Source organism: Peromyscus leucopus, chromosome 18 (assembly GCF_004664715.2).
Source record: "Peromyscus leucopus breed LL Stock chromosome 18, UCI_PerLeu_2.1, whole genome shotgun sequence".
Taxonomy (NCBI): domain Eukaryota; kingdom Metazoa; phylum Chordata; class Mammalia; order Rodentia; family Cricetidae; genus Peromyscus; species Peromyscus leucopus.
The window spans coordinates 7,420,838-7,432,568 of record NC_051078.1 but is presented as its reverse complement, the minus strand read 5'-3'; positions in this window follow the sequence as shown (position 1 = coordinate 7,432,568).

The window sequence follows — 11,731 nt, the reverse complement described above, 5'->3', positions numbered from 1 at the left end:
GGGAGATGGCATGTGCTCTTTGTAGCTTGGGACCTCTACGAAGACCTAGACTACACCAGATCCTCCCCTAGGCCCTTAAGCTATAGAAGCCACTCTTATGGAAGAGGTCACATGTACTTGGCAAAGGAGTTTCTATATGGTGAAGCCTTAAGCTTTTTTGTGATAACTGTCACCAGAAAGCATTTTCCCAAAGTTGTACTGTACTTCTGTATGTCTAAAATAAACCCCCCAAGGTCAGACTCTAGAAGTTTGAACCAACATCGGCTACTGAGTTGTGTTGAACCAGATTTCTCGTTGCCTTACTTGGATCCTTACTCTGCTGACCCTGGTGTTTGCAGAGGACCCCACCACCACACACACACACACACACACACACACACACACCATCCCTAACCAAGTAGGAGATTCATTGTTTTGAGTTACAGAATAAAAATACCATAGGTCTCAGAAAAGACAGAGTCCCCCCTGAAAAAGCCACCGTGTACTGTCAGCATGCAACCTGACCCCACCCTCTTCTCACCAGCCTACAGAATGGCTCAGTGTCCCGGCCATGGAGGTGATAATGGTGGAGCATTTTATACACCACCGTCCCAGGGGCCCACCCATTTGGTTTGGTCAGTTCAATGGTGACCGTGGGTCTGGGAGGCCGTCATGCAATGGGATGATTCTGAGACATTTATCTGCCACTCTAAGTAGTGCCACACAATTACTGCAGCCATAGCCACCAAGCAAGGGCAGACTCATGTCCCAGACTGGCTAGACTTCAGTCAGCAAGAACTGACTGAGACTGGCTGGCTTTTGTGTTTTGTCCTTTACAAAGCTGACATCAAAACTAAGCAAGATTGAATTAAAATTATGAAAGAGTAGTTTTTCAAAGAAAATAATCATTTCTGCTCATTGTTTTTCTGAGCTGTCTCCTGAGTGCTGCTTTAAACTGGTAACAAGTGCCCTGGCCCTGACTACAAAAATCCCACCCTTAAAATAGTAGAGTTGGAAATGTGATTTCAGGAGTCCATACTGTAAACACTTTGTACTCGAGAGACAGAGCTGGAGAAGAAAACCGAGGGAGGTTAAGAGAGAAATTTATGGGTGTATATGAAAAATGCCTTTTAGACCACTTCAGCTAGCAAGCATCTCAAACACCTTCTCTGTGTAAGAATTTCGGGGGGGGGGCATGTTAGGTATACTATCTGTGGTCCCCAGAACCACAAACAAGACTACCAAGGATAAAGTCACCTGAAGTTACGTAACTGTTAAAATGTCAGAGGCTCATGACCCCCTTGGTTACCCGAGGCTAAAATGCTTGCCTGCTCTTGTAAAGAAACTCACCGAGATCCCAATGCCTGTACAGTAAGCAGCAGTGATGGGACATGTAGAACTGCCATTGTTGAAGACTCAAGGCCACCTCCTTAGTCACCAGCTCCCTGAGCGGCCTTGGCGAGCTCAACCTCACCATTCATGAATTGACTGGAGTCCCAGGTTGATTCAGCAGGATGGAATCTGGAGCTAACTTCTTGTAGTGGGTGTGACATCCTTTCTTCCAAAAGGTAGTCAGCCACAGGGCTGGCAAGATGATTCAGTGGGTAAAGGAGCCGCCAAGACTGACTGTCTGAATTTGATCCCACAAGTTGTCTTCTGAGCTGCGCGCGCACACACACACACACACACACACACACACACACACACACACACACACACACACACGAGCATGTGTGCCTCCTCTGGCCAAGTGTGAATAAATAAATATATTTAAAAACAAAACCAAATATAGCCACAAATGATTTCGTAAGAAATGAGGAATGAAGCAAAAACAAACACAAACAAACAAAAACCACAGAAGAACTAAACTGAGCAAAAAAAAAGAAAAGAAAGAAAGAAAGATACAAAATGGTAACAGGGAATCCCTCAATCTTGTACAAAAAAATATCCTGCACAAAAGGCCCCCCCCCCCACACACACACACCTCACACTCACAGTGCTTGCCAAGGAGGCTGAGGAACAGTGTTGCAAAGCTTGGGATCGCTGATTTCCATTATTAGCCCCCTCTCGTTAACATTCTCAGGAGAAATGTGTCTTTGAACTCCAATTCAGCATTTGATCAAACCAATTAAAAAACACTAATGAAAAACAAACAAGTCAAAACCAACAATTGTCTAACTGTTAGGGGAAATTCCTTTTGTGAATTCAATTCACTTAGTAATAAATTCATTCCTACAGTTAGACAGTCTCTTTCCTAGTGAGGCTTTGCGAGCTTTTAGTTTCTGGGAAGATGTGTGTGCTGGAATTCAGTTTTCCTGAGAACTTGGGTGTGAGTCATGGCACTAAGACAATGGTCTAACCTCACACAAAAATCCTCCCTGAGGTATAGCAGGTCAGCATTTTCCCAGGCCTGCATGGGGCACAGCTAAGCTGCTCTTGGGACCAGTCCTTCCCAGTAACGGCTCTCTCAAATTTATCGTACCTCTGTAAGTATCTAGTATATTTAGGAGCCATAGAGCAATACTTAATAATACTAGTTAAGTGTGTGTGTAGTGTGTGTGTGTTTTTTCACTCACTCACAGAATTATATGTACACATTCATTTTTCCAAGACAAAAGAAGTCAGGCAAACCTGCTCTTCTCTGTTTTGACTCGCTTTCCTTTTCTTCAAAAGGCTTCCTTCTGGATTTCTCTTTCGCTGTGGGCATTCATTAGATTAGGAACAAGTACACAGATTATGGAGAAGACAAAAGACAAGCGAGTGGAGAAACTCTCAAGTTTCTCGGAGGTTCTCTATCATGGAAAGGAGCCAGAGGCTAGTGGAGTCTCCCACTTTGCAATATAACCCTTAGACACGGCACAGGATGTCAGGGCTGGGGTACCAACCTCAGGGGCCTTACTGATAGCAGACTCAGGTACTTCATGTACCCACGGGAAAGTTTCCCTTCCCACTCCAGCATTATTCTCATTTGTTACCTAGTTCTTCTGGGAGAGTTTTTCACAGAAACAAGGTAAGTAAATTCAGAGTCTGCATGATAGCAAGATACCAGGAAGTATCTGGACCATTTGGTTAGGCCAAGAGGTGGTGGAGAGCGTAGAGGCAGCGAGGGATGCTGGAAACCACAGATAAAGATAAGCGCCACAGACGGAGGAAAAGGAAACTAATGTTTCACACCCCCCACCAACAGAGGTCGGGTAGTCATGTATAATCACGAGATTTAAAGGAAGTAGCTTGTCTTTATGCACGGTGTATGTCACTGTGTGTATATGTATGTGTGTGCCAGTATGTGTGGTATATGGATGTGTGTGTCATTGTGTGTGTATGTAGTGTATGTGTGTGTGTGTGTGTGTGTGTGTGTGTTGGTGTGTGTGGAGGGGGGAGGTGAGGGAAAAGAGCCTGAGAATCCACCAGAAAACCTGAGGTCTAAACCTGTTAGCAAAGCGTCCTACAGACCGAACGTGGGAGATGGCCTGCTTTTGAGTGGCCTAAGAGCTAAGAATATTTTTGTTTTAAAAAAGAGAAAGGAAGCCGGGCGGTGGTGGCGCACGCCTTTAATCCCAGCACTCGGGAGGCAGAGCCAGGAGGATCTCTGTGAGTTCGAGGCCAGCCTGGGCTACCAAGTGAGCTCCAGGAAAGGCGCAAAGCTACACAGAGAAACCCTGTCTCGGAAAACCAAAAAAAAAAAAAAAAGAGAAAGGAAGGAAGAGACCCAGGAGGGACGTGGAGGTGAAGAGACAGAGAGGAGAAGCAGCAGAGAACTTCATCCACAAAGCCCCGGGTCTTCGCCATCCGGCTCTCCGCTGGAGTTGTTGCGTCATGCTCTAAATCTTCCAGATGTGTTGCCAGGGGTTTTTTTGCACAACAGCAACTTCCAAGGTGCTTTCTTTGTTCATGAGACGGGGTCTCGATGTGCAGCTCTGGCTGGCCTTGAACCTCTGCCTCCCAAGAACTGGGGTTAAAGTTGTGTGCCACCACACCTAGCTCTAAAATGGGGGATTTTAATATGGGGGATTTTCTTAATAACATGGACTGATAATCTTAATGAAAGGCTTTGTTGTGTCAATTATACATATGTGTGTGTGTGTGTGTGTGTGTGCATGTATATGTGAGTGTGTGTGTGTGCTGTTAGTCTTACATTGTCACATTCTTTCACTCTTGTCTTATTGAGACAAACTTATTCCTCATTCCCTGTGATCACCTGCTTAAAACTGGTCAGTGTTCCACGCTCTTTATTCTCTGCAGTTATTTACATACGTATGTTTCCTTAGACACAAAAGGTCCTTAGAGCAGGAGCCACACCTAGCAACCTATAATCTTGTGAGTTACATAATCAGATGTTTAAAGATGAGTTCAGAGACAGGGCCTTGCTGTAGACTGAAGTTTCTGTCCTGCCCAGTCCCGCAACCTCTCAGTCCCAAATAAACACACAGAAGCTTATATTAATTATAAACTGTTTGGCCTATTGCTCAGGCTTATAACTAACTAGTGCTTATGCTTAAATTAACCCATAATTCTTGTCTATGTTTAGCCACGTGGCTTGGTACCTTTTCTCAATCCAACATTCTCACCTTAACCTCCTCTGCATCTGGCTGGTGACTCTGTCTCTGCCTTTCCTCTTCCCAGCCTTCTCCTCGGTTGGTCACCCCACCTAGACTTCCTGCCTGGCTACCGGCCAATCAGCGTTTTATTAAACCAATATGAGTGACAAATCTTTACAGTATACAAGAGCACTATCCCACAGCACTTTGCTGTGGGGCCCAAGGTGTCCGTGAACGTTCTTCCTAACTCAGCCTTCTGAGCACTGGGTTACAGGTCTGTGCCATTATGCTTGGTTTCAGATGTCTATCTTTTTGTTTTGTTCCGGTTTTTTGTTTGATTGTTTGTTTGGTTTTGTTGTTTGCTTGTTTGTTTTCAGAGACAATAACTCTGCATAGTTCTGACTGTACTGGATCTTGCTCTGTGGTACAGGCTGGCCTTGAACTCACAGAGATCCACCTGCCTCTGCCTCCCAAGTGCTGGGATTAAAGGTGTGCGTCACCACCGCCCGGCTAGATGTCTATTGTTTCAAACACCATTCCCAGCGCTCACCCACAGGTGCGGCTCTGACGCTCTTCTCGCCTGCACTCTTTCTTCTAGCTTTTCTATTCCCACATCCCCCAAGTTTTGGGAGAAATCAACCTACATTCGTTCTAGCAATTTTATGGCCCCCGTTTCAGCCAATCATTCTCTCAGCACTTCAAAACTCTTTTTTTTTTCTTTTGGTTTTTTTTTTTTTTTTTTTTTTGGTTTTTTGAGACAGGGTTTCTCTGCGTAGCTTTGCACCTCTCCTGGGACTCACTTGGTAGTCCAGGTTGGCCTCGAACTCACAGAAATCCACCTGGCTCTGCCTCCCGAGTGCTGGGATTAAAGGCGTGCGTCACCACCGCCCGGCTCAAAACTCTTACCTCTCGCCTAATATAACTTTCTACCTAGCCTACCTCAACTGCATTTCATCTTCAGATTTTCTCAACAGCGTCACTGTGCACAGGCCATGTACCTGAAGACCATTGTGTGCCCTCACACCCAAACCAAACCAAAAAACAAAACAAACCCCAAGACCTAACTGACACACCATTGTAGCTAGAGTTTTCCTGCCTTGCCCACAGTCAGGACAAATCTTTATCACCTGCCAGTCCCACAGATGCTCAGACCCAACCAAGTAAACACAGAGACTTATATTGCTTACAAACTGTATGGCTGTGGCAGGATTCTTGCTAACTGTTCTTATAGCTTAAATTAATCCATTTCCACAAATCTACACCTTGCCACGTGGCTCGTGGCTTACCGGTGTCTTCACATACTGCTTGTCATGGCGGCGGCTGGCAGTGACTCCTTCTGCCCTCCTGTTCTTTCTTTTCTACTCTCCGTTAGTCCCGCCTATACTTCCTGCCTAGCCACTGGCCAATCAGTGTTTTATTTATTGACCAATCAGAGCAATTTGACATACAGAACATCCCACAGCACACCATCACGGTCACATTTCTACATCCAATTGACCATTACTTTGGGAGAAAGGGAATAAGACTTTTATCACAGCCAACAAGCTAAAAACAAATAATAATTTTACTCATAGGAAAGGAAAAAAAAAAAGTATGTTAAGACAAAAATGATGGACGGTGGGCCAAAAAAAGAGGACCGGGTTATTTAGGAACCTGCATACTAACTTTAAGAACAACATGTTGGTCCAGGTTTCCCTGAATTCCTGGAAGCGGGGGTGGGGGGGTGGGGGGGTGGGGGGAGTGGGGAGGAGGGGGGGTTGGGGGGATGGGGGTGACAACACCAATGCTGAAGGCCGGTCTTCTGCTTTTGGAACCCTGTCCATGGCCTGAATTAACTAGAATGCCTCTGTGTGAACAAAGCAATTCAGATCCCCCGTAATGTGGGATCAACAAGGGAAGAGGTCATATGTAGTCTAGGAAATGAGTCAGTTCCTCCACAACGGACTCCACAGGCTCACAGAGACCAAGTAGAGGGTACTGGAGAGTTCCATGGTTTGGATCACAGGCTCATGTTTCGGGCACTTGGTTCCCAGTCGGTGGTGGTGTCTGGGGAGTTTGTGGAGCCTCGGGGACATGGGACAGTGCTGTGGGGTGTTCTGTATGTTAAATGTGTTGCTCTGATTGGTTAATAAATAAAACACTGATTGACCGGTAGCCAGGCAGGAAGTATAGGCGGGACAAAGAGAGAGGAAAATTCTGGGAAGTGGAAGGCTGAGTCAAGGAGACGCTGCCAGCTGCCTCCTTGAGTACCAACATGTAAGACACTGGTAAGCCACGAGCCATTATGGCAAGGTACAGATTTATAGAAATGAGTTAATTTAAGATATAAGAATTAGATAACAAGAAGCCTACCACGGCCATACAGTTTGTAAGCAATATAAGTCTCTGTGTGTTTACTCAGTCGGGTCTGAGCGGCTGCGGGACTGGTGGGTGAGAGATTTGTCCTGACCGTGGGCCAGGCAGGACTGGAGAAAACTTCAGCTACAGGACGGAGCTGGCAGACATCAGCCTTTGAAAGCTGTCCCCACCTCTCATTCTGATGTCCCTGTTTCCAGCCTGATGCATTGTGAACAAGCGGCTGCCTCATGCTCCTGCCACTATGAACACAGCAGCCTCAGTTGCTGCGCCTTCCTGCTGCAAGGGACTAGGAAGAGGCCCCCGATGTCATGAACCGAAACACACGCTTTTCTGTTCTTCCTATTGGGGCGTTTGGTCAGAGTGGAAAGTAAGATTGATACTGGCAGTAGAAAGACCCATGAAAATATTAATTATTGCTAATATCCCTGTAAGGCAAACCAAGTCTCAGGATTAAAACAGAAAATGCCCATGTATTTAGAAGACAAGGTTACAGTTCGGTTTTAAATCCAAGTCCAGATGGAAGGTTACTGAAGTAAGCGGAGCAAGAGGCAGAGTTAAAACCATTGGGATGTATACTGTGAAATAAAAGCTAGTCAGCATGACGATGTATCTGCACTGAAAAGAATTGCATCTATATGTTGCTGGAGGGCTTCTCTCTAGCTTCCACCAAGCCCCGCAGTCCCACAATCCACGTATAAAATAATCACTCAGACGCTTATATCACTTATAAACTGTATGGCCGTGGCAGGCTTCTTGCTAACTGTTCTTATATCTTAAATTAACCCATTTCTATAAATCTATACCTTGCCATGTGGCTGGTGGTTTACCGGTGTCTTTACATGTTGCTTGTCCTGGCGGTGGCTGCAGTGTCTCTCTCCCCTTCTTCCTGTTTCCCCAATTCTCTTCTCTCCTTGTCCCGCCTATACTTCCTGCCTGGTCACTGGCCATCAGTGTTTTATTTATATAGAGTGATATCCACAGCATCTATACTGCTTCAATAAAAGGTATTGCTCATTTACATGTGTGTGTGCCCGGCACAGTCTAGGCATTCAGTCCCATGATTCAGTCATCAGTAAAATGCAAAATCATGATTTCTTGACACCCGAAGCAAACTGGTGGTTTTATATAATTATAAAATCATGTATGCCCCTACACCCAAAGGACAGCAAATATTTAAATATTAGATTAATAGTCACGGTGTAAATAAAAACACGGCTAATTATTTAATAAAAAATTGACCTGTGTTAGTGGGGACACCATATAGCATGCTGATAAAACACATAAAAGGTAACTGAAGAGAAAAGCACTACACAAAAACGGAGTGACTACAGTGGATCGTTTACAAAGAAAAATATTCTGTCATTTGCAACATCGGGGATAAACCTGAAGACATCGTGCGAACTGTCCTGGCTTAACTGCGTTCAGCCAGGTAATGGAAGGGGAAGCCATGCATCTCATTATTTACAGACAGAACGGTGCCTCCCGGGGCGCTTGTGTGTGTCCAGGGAGGGGGTGGGGAGATGTGGGATAAAACGCACAGGGTGTCAGGAAGAATAAACATGGAATTGAAGGCAGCTTGGGGTGAGGGTGGGGGGACGAAAAATTAGACCTTTCCTGTAAGCCGATCAACTTTACTTTTTTAGAACAAATTTTAAAGTATGCCGATATGCTAGGGAACCAGCACAACAGGCCCAGCACGGAAAATCATTAAGTGTGTTACACAAGCGTGCAACACAAGTTCTGAACAGTTCTTTAGTCTTGATTTGATAATTATATGTGAACCATGGTGCCTGGTGAACATGTGTAAAATCAACGAACCTAACCTGGATTATGAACAAAATAGTGGCCCTACGGCGTTCTGAGCTCAAGGTAGCATCTCATGGTCTGGGGAGACAGCCTGAGCACACCTGCCGGTTGCTTACTGACTGTGCGCGCACGCATGCGTGGTGTTGGGAGGTTAAAAGCGTATTGGTGTTTCGCCCACATGTATGTCTGTGTACCACGCACATGCCTGGTACCTGTGGAGGCCACAAGAGGGTGTCAGATCACCAGGAGCTGGAGTTACAGACGGGTGCTAGAAATAGAACCCGGCTCCTCTGGAACAGCAGCCCGGGCCTAAGCGCCGAGCCGTCTCTGCAGCCGAACGTTTTACAAGTTTCATGTCTCTTGGTTTCCCATCAGCCAAAGGGCTCTCCCTGTTTTGTTGAAGTAATTATGAAAAATTCCAGATTATACAAAAACAGAACAGCGTAACCTCCCTCTACCCACGGCCCAACATTGGTAAACACAAGGCCAGGCTTTCTTTGTCTCACTATGCACATCTGTGTCTCACTATGCACATCTGTGTCTCACTATGCACATCTGCCTCACTGTGCACATCTGTCTCACTGTGCATATCTGTGTCTCTCTGTGCATATCTGTGTCTCTCTGTGCACATCTGTGTCTCACTGTGCACACCTGTGTCTCACTGTGCACATCTGTGTCTCACTGTGCACATCTGTCTCACTGTGCACACCTGTGTCTCACTGTGCACACTGTGTCTCACTGTGCACACCTGTGTCTCACTATGCTCATCTGTGTCTCTCTGTGCACGTGTCTCACTGTGCACATGTGTCTCACTGTGCACATCTGTGTCTCACTGTGCACGTGTCTCTCTGTGCACATCTGTGTCTCACTATGCACATGTCTCACTATGCACATCTGTGTCTCACTGTGCACATCTGTCTCACTGTGCACATCTGTGTCACTATGCACACCTGTGTCTCACTATGCACACCTATGATGCTGACCTTTCCCCATACCACTCACTGCCGACACTTTAATACGACTCCCTAAAAGATAAAGGTTTAAACAAAGCATCACTATCAAAAATTAACATTAAAAATATATTTAAAGCCAGGCATGGTGGCGCACGCCTTGAATCCCAGCACTGGGGAGGCAGAGGCAGGTGGTTTCTGAGTTCAAGGCCAGCCTGGCCCACAAAATCAGTACGGGGACAGCCAGGCCTGCAAGAGAAGCTGTCTCTAAAAAGCAAAACAAACGTTATTTTCTTCGTTTTACACCTATGGGCCTCTTGCCTGCATGTCATGTCTGTGCACCGTGTGTGTAGTTCCTGCAGAGGCCAGGAGGGGGCGCCGTTGGGACCGGATTTAGAGCTGGTTGTGAGAATCCATGGGGGCACTGGGAACCCAATCCAAGTTCTCTGCAAAGGCGGCCAGTGCTCATCAGCACTGTCCCATCTCTCTAGGCCCCCAAGGAACAAACTCCCAACATTCAGACAGTATTCGTTAGTCTTTTCCCCGGGTGTCTTTGATCAAATGAAGATCTGGAAAAGGCTCACACACGACACAGCTACCTTCAAGTTCATTTTAGCATGTTAAAGGACATGTTAAAACTTTTTATTAGATTATTTTAATCAGGTTATTGGCCCTGTAGGATCCTCCAGCGTGGACTTTGCTTCATGTACCTCCTATGGTGCTTAACACGGTCCCCTGTACCTTAACTTCTGACAGATCAGAAAGTCACTGGACATCTGAGCTCACTTCTTAGACGGCTTCCCTTGCACAGCCTGGCAGCACGTCTCAGATACGAACTGTAAAGGCTGGCCAGGGGGTCCAAATGCTGTCAGTACCATCAGTGACTTAACTCCTACCCATCAGCACTCCATCTAATGGTTTCTCTCTGAAGAGGAGGCCTAGCTTCACTACTTCATTAGCTGCTGTAGATGTTAGCGTTCTATGACAATTTCTGCACCGTTAAGCTGGATTGATTCACTTCTCCTGCGGGTACTCGGTTACTTGGAGCTAGTTTGTATAAAGACAGGGTAAATACAGCAGTTGGATCCTTTGCTCATGTTCTCCTGCCCAGAAAGGCCCATCCACAATCCGTTCCCCACTGCTGGTACCATTAATATAATCCAACCCTTCTGAAGCCTCAGAGAGATGCTTTCTTGAATCCTCAACACTATCCGGTGTGCTCTTGCCTCCATGGATGCTTAGCACTCAGAATGGGCACAGCAGCAGGACATCTGTCTGTGTGGCCTTCACATGTTCCGGGTGGGTAGAATTCTCCATAAGGCAGTCCTGCACAGCTACAACTCCACGGAGCTCCTAAAGGTCTCCTGTAAACATCCCTGGCTGTGCCATTCACTTTGCTGGGAATAAACTTCCTGTTGTTTTGAAATAGATTATGTAACCCAAGAGGGACTATATAGCAGAGAACTTGAACTCTGAATCTGCCAGCCTTCACTTCCCAAGTGTTGAGACTAGAGGTGTGCACGACTATGTCCAACAAACTTTTAAAACAAGGATCCTGTTGTTAACAGAAATGGATTTTATCTCAAATACCATCACAATACTAACACGTTCCGGATTGAGGGCCCTCAGAAGGCACCTGAGTAGAACTTGGACTTGTAAACAACACAGTAGGCCAGAGATATAACTTATAGAAACGTGTTCTCATTGGCATACAATTATAACAAAGACGTAAAAAATCCACCATCATCTCTACTGCCCCAAATACTTTAGGTACTGAGTAAATACAATGAATCTACTGAGATTGTACTTATTCACTTGCTAAAAGTGAAATGGGTGTACTTCTTTACTCCAAGCACTCAGGAGGGCAGAGGCAGGTGGATCTCTCAGTTCAAGGCGAGCAAGGACTGCATGGTGAAACCCTGTCTCAAAATCAAAACAAACTGAGAAATGTAGTTAGGATTTTTATTCTGACAATTCACACAGTCTTAGTTAATAGTATGTAAATTTGTTAGAAAAAAAAACCAGAAAAATAATTAGCCAGATCGTGCACTTTTAATCCCATCACTCAGGAGGCAGAGGCAGGCAGATCTAGGAGGCTGA